General features: G+C 41.5%; 1 protein-coding gene across 2 annotated transcripts in view; it reads left to right on the forward strand.

Moving 5' to 3' along the window:
• pappa2 (pappalysin 2) overlaps positions 1-15,219 on the forward strand; it is a 525,171-nt gene that overhangs the window by 83,743 nt on the left and 426,209 nt on the right. The window lies entirely within an intron of this gene.

A 15,219-nucleotide genomic window follows, 5' to 3' on the forward strand; every position in this document is an offset into this window, starting at 1 on the left:
TTCACAAAATTGCATGCAGGTTAAGGAAATATCGTTATTTATTAGTCAGCAAAAAAGTGTAGCAATGCCCAGAATAGTTGCAACAAGAATGAATAAGTACTTTGCATCTCTTTTCACAATGGAGGACACCAGCAGCGTACCAGAATTTGAAGAGAGTCAGGGGGCAGAAGTGACTGTAGTGGCCAAACCTAACGAGAAGGTGCTAGTGAAGCTGAAACGTCTCAAGGCAGATAAATCACCTGAACCAGATGGACTACCCCCAAGAGTTCTGAAGAAATCAGCTGAGGGGATTTTAGAGGCATTGGTGGTAATCTTTCAACAATTACCACACCCAGGGAGGGTCCAAGAGGACTGGAGATTGACTAATGTAGCAGCCCTGTTTAAGAAGGGAGGGAAATAGAAGACAGAAAATTTTAGGTGAGCCTTAATTTGGTAATTGTTAGGATGTTGGAGTCCATTATTAAGGATGAGATTGCGGAGTATATGACAGTGCATGGTAAAATAGGGCTGAGTCATCGCAGCTTCATCAAAGGGAGGTCATGACAACAAATGTGTTGGAATGCTTTGAGGAGGTAATGAGCAAGTTAGACAAAGGAGAGCTAGATGATGTGTTCAGTTTGGATTTCCAGAAAACCTTTGACAAGGTTCTGCATAGGAGGCTGCTAAATAAGATCCCTTGGTGTTGGGGGAAAATTCTGGCGTGTTTAGAGAATGGGCTGCCAGGCAAAAGGTGGAGATTTGGGATAAAGGGGTCTTTTTTAAGTTGGCAACCAGTAACTAGTGAAGTTCCATGGGTTGGTGTTCACAGTTATTTACATTATTCATTAGTGATCTGAATGAAGGAACTGAGGGCATTGTTGCCAAGCTTGCAGATGACATAAAGGTATGTGGCGAAACAGGCTGTGATGAGGAAGCGGGGAGGCTGCCTAAGGACTTGGATAGGCTAGGAGAGTGATCAAAGAATTGGCAGGTGCAATACAACGTCGGAAAGTGTGAAGTGATGTACTTTGGTGGGAAGAATAGAGGTGTAAACTGTTTTCTAAGTGGAAAAAGGCTTCGGAAGTCTGAAGCACAAAGGGACTTGGGAGACCTCATTCAAGAATCTCTGAAGGCTCATTTGGCAGTCAGGAATGCAAATGCAATATTAGCATTTCTTCCAAGAAGGCTAGAATTCAAAAACAGGGATGTAGATTCAAGGAGGCTGTTTGCAGATAAAGGGGCGGTTGGGAAGTGGGAGGTCTTTAAGAATGATAATGAGAGTTCAGAGACAATATTCCTGTTATTGTAAAGTGAAAGGCTGGCAGGTGTAGGTAATGTGGGATGTCTAGAGAAATTGAGGGTGTGGTCAAGAAGAAGAATGAAGCATACTTCAGGTATAGACAGCTGGGATTCAGTGAATCCCTAGAAAAGTAAAAGGAATATACTTAAGAGGGAAATCAGGAGGGCAAAAACGGGATATGAGAGAGCTTTGGCAAATAGAGTTAAGGAGAATCCAAAGAGATTCCATAAATACATTAAGGGAGAAAGAGTAACTAGGGAGAGAATATGGCCTCTTAAAAATCAATGTGACAATCTATGTGTGGAACGACAGGAGATGGGTGAGATAGTAAACAAATATTTTGCGTCAGCATTAACTGTGGAGAAGGGCATGGATGCTAGGGAACTTGGGGAAATAAATAGTAATGTCTGAAAAGAGTTCATATGACACAAGAGGAGGTGCTGGAGGTCTTAAAATACATAAAGGGAGAATAAATCCCTGGGATCTGATCAGGTATTTTCCAGAACTTTGTGGGAAGCTAGAGAAGTGTATGCTGCACTCCTTGCTGAGGTATTTATATCATCGATAGCCGTAGATGAGGTGCCAGAAGACTGGAGGCTGGCTAACGTGGTGCCACTGTTTAAGAAAAGTGGTAAGGAAAAGCCAGGGAACTATAGATTTGTGGGTCTGACATCAGTGGTGGATGGCGGAGTCTGAGGGACAAGGATTTACATGCATTAAGAAAGACAGGAATGATTCGGGAAAGGCAGTGGCATTGTGTGTGGGAAATTGTGTCTCACTAACTTGATTGAGTTTATTGAAGAAGTGACAAAAATGAATGATGAAGGTAGATCAGTAGATGTTGCCTCTATGGACTTCAGCACAGCGTTTGACAAGATTCTGCATGATAGATTGGTTAGTAAGATTAGGTCATGTGGAATCTGGGGGAGCCGGCCAATGAGGTACAAGATTGGCTTGAACATTGGAATCAGAGGCTGCTGGTGGAGGATTTCTTTTTTGAACTGGAAGCTCATGACCAATGGTGTGCCACAAAGATCAGGACAGGGACTACTGCTTTTTGTCATATGTATAACTGATATGGATATGAATATAGGAGATATGGTTAGTACGTTTGCTGATCACACCAAAGCAGATGGTATAATGTACAGTGAAGAAGTTTATCTCGGTATGTTGGAACCTTGATCAAATGGGCCAATGGGCCGAGGAGTGACAGATGGAGTTTAATTTACATAAATGTAAAAATGCTGCATTTTGGGAAAGCACAACAGGGCAGGACTTATAAAATTAATGGTAGGGCCCTAGGGAATGTAGCCGAACAAAGAGACAGAGAGGTGCAGGTATTTAGTTCCTTGCAAGTGGAGTTGCACGTAGACAGGTGGGTGAAGAAGGCATTTGGCACTGTTGCCTTCATTGGTCATAACATTGAGTACAGGTGTTGGAATGTCATGTTGTGGTTGCACAGGCCACTGGTGAGGCCACTTTTAGAAGACTGTGTACAATTTTAGTCACCCTTCTGTAGGAAGGATGTTGTTAAACTTGAGAGAGTGCAGAAAAGATTTACAAGGATCTTGTTGGGAAAGTCACTTTTTATTGTTGATGAAACAACAAAGCTTAATTTCATGATATTCTTCATATTGAAAACCAGGTAGGTGTTTAACTGCATGATGTAGTGATTATCTGATGTCAGCCAGGTAAATTTCATGGAATATGAATGCCCTGATTTGGGCTATTAATCTGGTCCAATCAGGGAGCCCTAGCTGACAGTTATAAACAGGAATGATAGGTTCTATTCACTCTGAGAGCTGGTTCTGAGGAAGCTGGATCAGTGTCAACTACTATGCATGCTCAAATAAAGGGTGACGGTGACAGAATACTGGCACCTATGGATTTATTTTGCCTTTTGAACACCATTGTTCATTTTGTGTGCTGCACGGAATGATATCTTATGATTCCAGGCTCAACGTTTAATGTCAAATACAACTTAGACTTATTTTGAGGTGGCTTCAGAGTTTCTGTAAAACATGAATGTGTTTTGAGAATACATTCAGCTTAAACAAATTGAAAATGTGGGGAAAAGAATGTTTACCAGTTATATAATTTTCTCTGTTAAACTCCAACCACAAAGACATTAAAATACAGGAATCACTCATGGTGGTTGTTCTTGGATTTATGTAAACCTCGTCATTCTGTTTCCCTTTTTGTTCTTTCCTTTCGATTAATGAAAAGCAATAAAAATGTAGAATTTTCAACATGGCTCAGTGAAAGGGAAATCATTAAGTTATTTGTTGAAATCACTGGAGGTTTTTTTAAAGGAAGCGACAAACAATATAAATCAAGTGTCTGTTGTGGATGTGCTTTATTTAGATTTCCAGAAAGCATTTGACAAAGTGCTATATCCAAGGTTAATCCTTTTATTCATTCACAGGATGAGGGTGTCTCTGACCAGGCAGTATTTATTGCCCAGAGGGCCATTAAGAGTCAACTACATTGCTATGGGTCTGGAGTCACATGTAGGCCAGACCAGATGAGGATGGCAGTTTCCTTCCCTAAAGGGCATTAGTGAACTGGATCGGTTTTTCCCCAACAATCGACAATAGATTCACAATCATCATTAGAGTCTAAATTCCAGATATTCAGTTGAATTCAGATTCCACTATTTTCCATGGTGGGATTTGAGCCCAGGTCCCCAGAACATTATCTGATCTCTGAATTAACAGTCCAGCGATAATACCATTAGACCATCACCTCCCCATCGTTAATACACATCATGTTAATACAACTCCTGGTGTAGGAGGTGTCAGCCTGAGACAGTTTTGTTTGATTTATTCTCTTCCCTTAGTGAGGGAAGCTGAAGGGTATTCATCATATCCTGGATTTCAGATTCCAATTTTTGAAATAAACCCACAGCAAAAAAAAAACACCCTTTATACTTAAATCCAAGGCAAATTTGACTAACAAAAGCATTCAAACATGGGGGATTTCCTTCAGTAGTTTATTTGCAATTGGAAGCTTTGAGGAAATGAAGGAAGACAGGACAGAGGAGCAAAAGGTAGGTTATAAATTTCATATTTTGCTAAAATCAATTCAGCTGAGTTAAATTCCTGGAGGAATAGTGTCCTCATTAAGTTGGGCCTCGGCATTTTTCTTCTAGTGGGCAAAGGGTAGGTTTCTTTCCATCTAGAAACTTAGTGTCAGAGATGAGGTACTGACCCAGGATGTCGTAGAGTTATACAGCACAGAAACAAACCCTTCGGGCTAAATCATCCGTGTTTTTTTTAACTTTCCCCTCTCACCTTAAACCTATGCCTTCTAATTTTGGACTCCCCCACCCCTAGGAAAAAGACCATGGTTATTCACCTTATTTATGCCCCTCATGATTTAATAAACCTGTGTAGGGTCACCCCTCAGCCTCATCCCATAGCTCAAACCCTCCAGTCGCAGTGACATCCTTGAAAGTTTTTTCTGCACCCTCTCAAGTTTAACAACATGCCGTATACAGCAGGGAGACCAGAACTGTACACAGTGTTCTAAAAGTGGCCTCACCAAATGTCCTGTACAGCTGAAATTTGATGTCCCAACTCCTATACGCAGTGTTCTGACCAATGAAGGCAACAGTGCCAAATGCCACTAGCACTACCCTGTCTACCACCCTTTCAAGGAGCTATGCACCTGCACCCCTAGGTCTCTTTGTTTGGCAGCATTCTCCAGGACCCAGCCCTTCAGCAACAACTGAATAGAGTAGAATAGAAATTCATTGTCATGTGTACTGTTACACATTTTGTACATCACCCTACCGTGTTGCTTATGGTAATGACAGAAGTCAAACATCATAATTTTTAAAAAGTTAAATTAAGACAGAGTTGATCACAGTTCAGTTAATGGCTCCTGGGCTCAGGGAAAGCCAATTAATGGAATTCCCTGAAGATACAGCTGGGATGAGACTGCTACAGTCGACTGCTGGAATTCTGGGCCGGAAGTGTCTGCTGAAGACCACCATGCCGGGCGAGACTGCCACTCCTGGATGAGCCCTGCTGCTATGCTGCTGGAATACTTGGATGCCCCAAAGAAGGCATCCAGACGAGGACAAGACTTCCATGCTGGGACAAGACCATCATGACGGGCTGAGACCACCACGCAAGACTGCTGAAAATCACCTCATCAGTGGTCTGGGAGAAGTCTTCCACCGAAACTGTTAAAAGAAGATAAGATGAATCTTGATAATAACTATAATAACTGGAAGTAAAAATAAAGTGCAGAGAAAAACGAAAAAGTAAAAGTGGACGGCGCAGACAAGCTGCTGGATTAAGGGGACTATGCGTTGCACTGCTATTCCATTGCTATCTTATATATGACTTAGACTCCCAGAATTGTACATTTAGTCATGTGACAAGAACAGGCATTTCAGGTGCTGATGGTCCATCTTGGTGGGTTAATTGGCTGTTGTTAAGGTTAAGCAAACAATGTGGCTTTACCATCTCCTGCTCCGTTAGAGTCTCTGTTGACAGGTGCTGAGGTTACTGTGAAAGAATGTATCGAGATTGAGCAGCATCAGCTGAAAAAGCAGAATTAACGTTTTGGGCCCAGTGACCCTTCTTCCAACATCCTCCTCAGATGCTGCTAGACCTGTTGCATTTTTCTAGCAATTTTTGTTTTTGTTTGTGATTTCCAGCATCTTTGATTTTTCTGTTTTCTTTGGGATATCTCTTCATGCCCTCTGACCTTGATAGGTCTATTTATTAGCGTGCATAGAAGATTAGTGAATAGGAAACAGAGAATAGGTGTTAGTGGGGTATTTTTGAGCTCACAAAATTTGGCAGTAGGAGTGCCACAGATTTATGCTGGGGGTCTCATTAGTTTACAATTCATATTCATGACTTGGATGAAGAAATCACATATGTGGTTGCCAAATTTACTGATGACTCATGGACAGTTTATGAAGAGAACCCAAAGTGTCTGAAAAGATATGTTGATAGGTTACTTGAGGGGCAAAAATTTGGAGGATGGAATAATATCAGAAAATAGAAACTGTCCAGAATAGGCAGGCAATGTGAGATTGCTGAACTCTGACGTACAGAGGTACTCGGATGTCCTGGTTCATGGATTTTGTATGCAGGTGCAAGCAAGTGATTAGTAAGACAAATAGTACGTTGTAATTTCTTGCCAGGGAAATTGAAGTTAAAGGTTGGGAAGTTTTGTTAGTGTTAACAGGGCATTAGTGAGTATGGTGAGTACTATGGACAGTTAGAAGTGGTTCAACTGATATCTGAGATGGTGGGGAGATCTTATGAAAAAAGGTTGGACAGGCTGTATCCTTTATTCACTGGATGTTAGCGCAATAAGATGTCACTTTAATGAGATGCATCAGATCTTGAAAGACTTGGTAGATGCAAAAAGGGATTTATTTTTCTTCTTAGGGAAGCAACTAGAAGTAGGGGACAGAAAGAGGCAATTTGGCCCATTTCAAATCTGTACCATCCTTCTGAAGAACATCCCATCTAGACCCACCCTATCCCCCCTTTTCCCAGGGCTAATCCACCTAGCCTGCACATCCCTGCACACTATGGACAAATAAACATAGCCAGTCCATCTAAACAGCACATCTTTGGACTGTGGGAGGAAACCCACGCAGATATGAGGAGAATGCGCAAACTTTACACAGCCAATCGGCTGAGGCTAGAATTGAACCTGGGTTCCTGGCACTGTGTGGCCCTAATTGTGAGTCTTTACAATTCTTGCCCCCAAAGCACATAATGGGCAATCATTGAATACTTTTATGACAGAGCTGGATAGACTCTTGACTAACATCAGACTCAAAGATTATTGAGGCTTGGTGAGATTGAGAGTCAGTCAGATCAGCCGTAGTCTTAATAAATGATGGAGATGGGCCAAATAGCCTGTTCCTGCACCTAACTTGCACGCTGACATGTAAGACATTTTGCAATGTGGCTGTAAGACCACTGAGTATGACCCTACATCCAAGGATTGCAGTGGCCCAACAAGGTCTCCTTGCTACCACTTTCTCCAGAGCAGTTAGGGATGGGCAATAAATGTTGGCATTGCCAGTGATGCCCACACCCCTTAAAGGAATAGAATAAAATTTTACAGTGAATTCCATGGCATCTGCATACTCTTGTGAGTTGCTTTACGTCTTAATTGTGTCTATTTTCAAACTCCTATTTTCTTCTGATTTGACTGGCAGAAAATAAAGCAGATTTAATTGAAATTATTTCCTCTCTATTTACGAGTTTTATTGAGGATCCAATTTGTCTCTGTTTTGAAATATTTCTAGAAGGAGCACTTGGAAATTGCTGTGGAAGAAAATGACGATAAATCAGCGATGATTCTTTAAATATGTAGGTTAATTTTGGTGCTCATCTAAAAATAACAGAGACTATAAAAATTTAGAAACTAGATCATGCATTGCAACATGGCCAAAATTTCTTTTGAAGGTAGTTAAACTAGTCGATGAGAGGCCTATCTACTAGATTCAATTTACGGGGGTCTTTAGAAAACCTTGGATTGAGTTCTACATGCATGATAAACATTAAGATTCGTAGCTTCGACGGTCATGTTGGAATGAACATTATCTTGGCAATAGGAAGTTGAAGATGATGTTAAATGAATAAATCTCTAAAATAGACAGTGGCTTGAGGTTCTGCAGTTTGCATTCTGAACCACTGCTCTTTGGGCTGTTTAATAATGACTAGGGAAAGTTCTTGTATATCATATGAACATTAATATTTGTTACCAGTGCCAAATTATGTGGTGAGGTGACAATTTTGAAGGAAATTAACTGGATCCAGAAGTCTGCAGCCTGCACAAACAGATGGACTGATAGATTGCAGATGGATTTTAATGCGACCACATGTACTGTTTGTAGATTTGGGGAGACAAGCAGGTAATGTTTTAGGATGCAAAACAATATATTTATCTGCAGTTTTATTTCTGAGGAGTTACTGATTATGTTCTTCAACATTACTTAATATAACATGGGGGAGGATGTCACCTCATACTTGCTGAACTGACCAAATATGACCGCTGCCTCATAGATTATTGTGTGCTGGGAAATCACACACACATTCTGTCACAGTCTATTTCTCATGTTCATAGTGTTTCAATTTCAATCAGCAGTGTGGTGGTGATTCTGAAGGATTTGTATTGTACCTTCCTCTGCCTGTCCTCAGTGTAGAGAAGGCTTGCAGTTGGTGCAGCAGTCTGCACTCTGATAAGGAGCATTTGTTACCTCTGCCTGCAGTTCCTGATGTTATGTTGACTTGAGCACGTGGAGAGAGAAAGAGTGGACGCACTTTGATGAAAGCTCTAACTGAGTTGAATGTTCTGGGGGGGTAGTAAGACAGAGTTAATATGATATGTTCAAATCTTCCAGAACAGATTTTCAAGATGTTAACATGATTCTCAAATAAAATTGACATTTTCTTGAGTATTTTGGAGCTATCGTAGATAGAGAGAGTAATTGCAAACTAACGTGATTTGGGTTGAATCTTGGATGTTGGATTCAACATAAGCCAGAGATTGTCGGTTCGAGTCCCATTTTGGGCAGCACGATGGCAGAATGGTTAGAAAGGCACTGCTGCCTCATAGCACCAGGGACCCAGGCTCGATTCCACTCTGGGGTGACTGTCTGTGTGGAAATTGCACATTCTCTCCGTGTCTGCATGGGTTTCGTCTGGTTTCCTCCCACAGTCCAAAGATGTGCAGGTTAGGTAGATTGGCCATGCTAAATTGCCCGTAGTGTCCAGGGTGTATAAGTTAGGTGGATTAGAAATGAAAGGTTATAGGAAAAGGGTAGGGGAATGGGTCTGGGTGGGATACTTTTTGGAAGGCGGTGTGGACTTCTTGGGCCGAATGGCCTGTTTCCAACCTGTAGGGACTCTTTGATACTACCCTTTGATCTGTCTGATAAGACTGTTTCATTTTATTCATTGCATAGCCAATGGGTTGGAGCTTCCTTTTTGTACCTTGCCATCAATGTTTTGGGGCGAACTTTCCCCAATGTAAAGCTTGAGAGGCGCCCACATTGTTGCTTATTATTGGAGTACGTTAAGTTTTTACTTTCCTTGTTTCTTGTGATTGTGAGTATATAGTTTAACATTATACCATCCACCTGATTCCTCAATGGATTAAACATTCCAATCACCTTGGCTCATTGACCAACTGGAGATTGGATATCAGTGATTAACAGTTTTATTTTCTAATATACAAACACAGAAGATAGGAGCAGGGTGAGGCCATTCAGCTCTTCAAGCCTGCTCCACCATTCATCACAATCGTAGTTGATCATCTAACTCAATAGCCTAATCCTGCTTTTGCCCCATAACCTTTCATCCCATTCAACCCAAGAGCTAAATCTAATCGCCTCTTGAATACATTCAGTGTTTTGGCATCAGCTACTTCCTGTGGTAATGAATTCCACAGGCTCACCACTCTTTGGGTGAAGAAGGTTCTCCTCACCTCTGTTCTAAATGGTCTGCCCCAAATCCTCATACTGTGACCCCTGGCTCTAGACACACCCAGCATTAAGAACATCTTCTCTGCATCTACCCAGCCCAGTCCTGTTAGAATTTTATAAGTCTGTATGAGACCCCCACCCCTCATTCGTCTGAACTCCAGTAAAAACAACCCAAATCTAGTCAATGTCTCCTCATGTGTCAGATTTGCCATCCACGAAATCAGCCTGGTAAATCTTTGTTGCTCTCCCTTGAGCACAAGAGCATCCTTCCTCAGAAAAAACAGACCAAAATTGCACACAGTTTTCTAGGTGTGGTCTCACCCAGGCCCTGTACAACTGCAGCAACACATTCCTGCTCCTGTACTTGAAACCTCTCACCATGAAGGCCAACATACTATTTGCCTTCTTTACCACTGCTGCACCTGCATACTTGCCTTCAGCGACTGGTGCACAAGGAGAGCCAGGTCCCGCTACACACTCCCCTCTCCCAATTTACAGCCATTCGGGTAGTAATCTGCCTTCTTGTTTTTGCAGGGAGCATATCAGAGTTGAGCTTACTCATGTGGGCCTAAAGAAATGGAGAAAGCTGAGGAAGCTGGAAGACCATTCAACCCACTAAAACTCATCCCTTTGTATTTTCAGTTAGTTATAGACTTGTATAGTGCAGAAACAAATCCTTTGTTCCAACTCATTCATGCCGACCAGATATCCTAAATTAATCTAGCCCCATTTGCCAGTACTTCAAGCCTGTTGCCCAAGTGTCTAATCAATGACTCCTAAAGTCTGTCCAGGTTCGCTGCAGTTGTTAGAGAACAAAATGATTGCATTCTGGCTGATTTTTACTGCCTTGCTTAACACCAGTGAATTCTAGCACCCAGCTGTATGAAGAATGATCTTTATCTTTTGCATGTTTCCATCCTCTGGAATAATCTAAGGAGATGACTGATGTTCTGCCTTGGGTGAAAAGACTAGGGCAGTGTTCGTATTCTCATGGTCGCCAGTCACTTCATAATATTTCTTGGGCTGTGGTGCTTTCTAACACTGGAATGATGTACAGAGTGACCAATGAGCTCTTTACTTAACACAGAGTTGTTCTGTCAGCCACTTAGCATCAGGAGCAGTGGTAATAGATGTCTAGGCTAATACAAAATGAGAAACTAACAGTGGGTCTTTACAATAGAAAAGGAACTGACTTCATTGGCAAGCTCTTGCACTCCTGGGAACCTGATTGCCTACACATTTCCCTTTCCAGAGCTTCTGATCTTTTCTATCCTCAGCCATGCAAAATCTTACTGTGTACTCTTCAGATGGTATTACTGTGTCCTGACAGAGGCAGTAATCAAGAAAACTGCTTCGGCCTCAACTCTAAGGTTCATTGGTGCAGTGTCAAATGCTGCCTTGAAAGCAGATGTAGCTACTCTTGTAATTCAGCTCCCATCTAGATCAAGTGCTGGTGAAATCTGGAGCCAAGCAGGAACAGAACTAAGGGTTTTTGAACTAACCTGCTAATTCTTCAAGGCTCTTTGGTTTCATCCACTTAAGGAGGAAACTGATAACGTTGGGAATGATTGATTGAATTACATTTGTAGATCTATTCTGTTTGCAAAGGGAGAAAGGGATTACAACACGTACAGAATGGGTTGGTTTCCAAGTTTGCAATTGAGGTACATTATTGGAAAGGAGTCACAGTAGAATTGCTCAGCAACTTGCAGACCTGAATGTCTGAAAAGGAACATATATCATTTTCCAACACAATGCACAAAGTAAATCTATCGATTTGTAGTTAAGTTCTTACATATCCAGTTTAATTCAGGCATGTTGTATATTCATTACGCTTCTTTTAACTATCTAGGTTTCCTCTGCACTTGTCTGTCTGAGATTCTTGGAGATTGTCAACATTGGTATAGTCTCCAGTCTGTAGGATTATGCTTGATAGAAAGGCAAATAAAAGACAATGCTGTAAAGCTATAATAGAGTGGGTCAGTGAAATCTAAAAGCAAACCTGTGTATGGCCAAAAGGCATTGTGCACCACTCTATATGTGATACAAAGCATTAACAGCTGAAAGAGTTAACCTTTATGCCAAGAATGAGCTTGATGACAATCAGAAAGATTCAATTAAGAGACAAGCAAGGCTGTAGACAGAAATGGACTTAACAGTCATAGAGTCATACGGCATGGAAACAGAGCCTTTGGTCAAACCAGTCCATGCCGACCATAATCCCAAACTAAACTACTTCCACCTGCCTGCTCCATATCCTTCCAAACCTTTCCTAATCATGTACATATCCAAATATCTTTGAAATGTTGTAGATGTACCTACGTCCACCACATCCTTTGGAAGTTCATTCCACTAGCGAACCACTCTCTGTACAAACAATTTGCCCCTCAAGTCTTTTTTAAATCTCTCCCCTCCCACCTTACAATTGTGCTCCCTTGTCTTGAAATCCCCCATCCTAGGGAAAAGACAATATAATGAATAAAAAGGATAACTGGCATTTAAATTCAATACTTTCAGCCTGCATGTGACCATTTTGATTTCATGTTGGGCTAAAGCAAAACTGTGGACACTGTTGGCGCTAACACCTTATCTTTGAAAGATCTTACTGTTTACATGCCATTGACGTTACGGACCACCAGAGTGCCTGTCATTGACCAGTGTATCTACACCAGCTGCCTTCTGTAATAACACTGTTAATCTTTGCCAGTGAGATCTTTGTTAACTTGAGCTCAGACCAATACCTTTGCTGGAATTAGGTGCATGAGTGAGACTTATTAGATAATCATTGCAAAATAAAGTAAGTTAGTTTCTGGAACCCAAAAGAGACCACATTTGGGATTTACAGAAGTGTAACTCGCCAACAGTTGAGCTTTGTATATCAATAAACAATTTAAAAGCTGACAGGAGTGATCAAAAGAGGAAATATATTTTTCTGAGCTTTGTCGTGAGGGAAAAGAATAGTGGCTGTGATTGCATTGGACATGTGTTAAATACAGGTTTGTAGGCCAACTAAATATGGTTGTAAGGTAAATAATATATTTATGAGGTAAATAGTAGGTTTGTAAAGTTCTGTGTTGCTCTGTTGCCTGGAGATCATGGTGGGTCTGTTGTGAATGTAGAAAGTCTCTGAATCCAAGCCAACCATGTGAGACGCCAACGAGCGAGAGACAGCAACTAATACGTTATAAGGATATATTAAAAACACATACTTTTTATCAAAGCAGTATTGCTTAGGAAACCTTTAAACAGAACCCAAACAAATACAAATTAACACCATATTTAAGTGGTTGATCAGAATCCGTATTCAGTGCTGACCTTATTTAATCGCCAAAATTAATGCCATATTTCAGCATTCAGCGCTGCCATTCTGGGAATAGGAATCACATTCATTATTATTATTTTCTTGCAAAGAAAGAATAACACTCCTGAAATCCCTCCACCCTGTTCAGAAGAAATTGCGAGGCTTAGCAGGTATAGCAAAACACCCTCTTTTTCCTTCTCAGTTACCCTTTTTGACCTCAGCGTTGTGTTTTCTGTTCCCACCATTTTCCCCGCTGATGGACCACTCTTCCCCAGGTCTATGTCTCTGTGGGAATCAGCAGTTCTATGGGTCTGTTGCCAAAGTAAAATGTGTGAATCGAAATGAGTGCTGGCAGGCTGGTCAGCCGATGGGATTTCTCAGCCGAAACCCAAGCCTACCAGGTTCCAGCAGGAGTTGCTGGATAATGAGCAGCAGTGGGAGTGCTGAAGTTTTTGATTCCTTTGGCTAGCGGGGAGGCAGTGGAGCCCAAGGTGCTGACACCTCCATATTGCCTGTGATCTGCAAACACGATATAGGCTTAGGTATCAAATTGTCCTCCCTGTGGCTCATTGGTACATGAAGTGGTACAATACTGTGGGTCAAAAAAAAACATTCTACAGCTCAATGGAACATTCACAACACAACAAAACCCCTGCGTTGCTCTCTCTGCTGAGAGTTCAGTCCAGGATATAGCTGCAAAATCAGGCATTCAAAACCAGTTTTCCCTTTCCTCATTTTGGAGTTGTCATTGTGACCCCTGTACCAAATCATGCATTTGTCCTCACAACAGCACCGTAATGTCAGCGTAATGTAGGACCATTGTCTGATGAAGTATGCATTAGGAACATAGGAGTAGGCCATTGAGCCCATCAAACCTGCTCTGCTATTCAATACAATCATGATTGATTGACCACTTCACTCCCCCAATCCCATAGCGGTGTGTACAGTTGGTAATCAGAAATCGATCAATCTCTGCCTTAAACATATTCAAAGACTGGGCTTCCACAGGCTCACCACCCTTGGAGTAAACGATTTTTCCCTGTCTCAGACTCGCGTAAGTGGCATCCATCTCATTTTTAAATTGTGGTCTCAAGTTTTAGATTCTCCAACTAGGGGATTCCTATCTTCGCTACATCTACCCTGTATATTCCTTTAAGTATTTTGTAGATTTCCATGAGAGGATCTATCATTCTTTGAAATTCTAGAAGAATTATTGGTTTATTCAATACAGTTTTCATGCATGATGCATTATTTTTGCCCCCTCCAGCCACACACTCAAAATTCTAGCACCACTTTGAGTTAATGCAAGCACCTTGAATGTTCCTTGTAAGCTTACTCCTTAATCGTATCCAGGTTTACTTATTGTCTCATTTTGACTGTCAACCTGGAAACAAACTTAAGAATTTATCTACAGTAAACCTTCCTGATTTGACCAAAATAGATTGAATTCCAAGAAAACTAACATTGAGTGCTTTCTTCCTCTAGTTCCACCCTTTGTAAGGCCTTGTTGTATAACAATAGGCTGAATTTGATCTTAAAAACAGAATGGGTTTGGGGAAGGATGGTAGGATCAAAGACAAAATAATCTGTTCTGTGATGTAACCCACTTATTTCCATCTCTCACTGAGGTTAGAAGTAGGTTGGTTGATTATGGTATGAGATTGTAAGTCCTCTGGGCATTGCAGGTTTTGAAATGTAGCACACATTGGCAGGGTATTCCAAGGAGGTGAGTGCCTTTGTATTGACTTCCTGGAGACATACATCTTCCTGAAGGGTCCCTGAGATTGAGACATACCAACTTCCTACTATACTTCTGCCCATCCTCCCATTCCACCATCGCATGCCCCTTACACGCCACAAGGCCTTCAACCTTCCCCTCACAGGCCTGGGTTTTAGGAATGTCCATGATTGCAAATTGCCATCTCCCATTTCCAGTTGGTGCCCTTCGCTGGCTGAGGGTATCGCTGGCTAGGCCTGTATTTATTGCCCATTCCTGTTTGTCCAGGGAGCAGTTCAGAGTCAACCACATTACTGTGGATCTGGAGTCACATGTAGTCCAGACCAGGTAAGGATGGTAGATTTCCTTTCCTAAAGGACATTAGTGAACCAGATGGATTTTCCTGACAATCAACAATGGCTTCATGGTCGTCATTATACTCTTAGTTCCAG

The sequence above is a fragment of the Stegostoma tigrinum genome, chromosome 8 (assembly GCF_030684315.1).
Source record: "Stegostoma tigrinum isolate sSteTig4 chromosome 8, sSteTig4.hap1, whole genome shotgun sequence".
Lineage (NCBI taxonomy): Eukaryota > Metazoa > Chordata > Chondrichthyes > Orectolobiformes > Stegostomatidae > Stegostoma > Stegostoma tigrinum.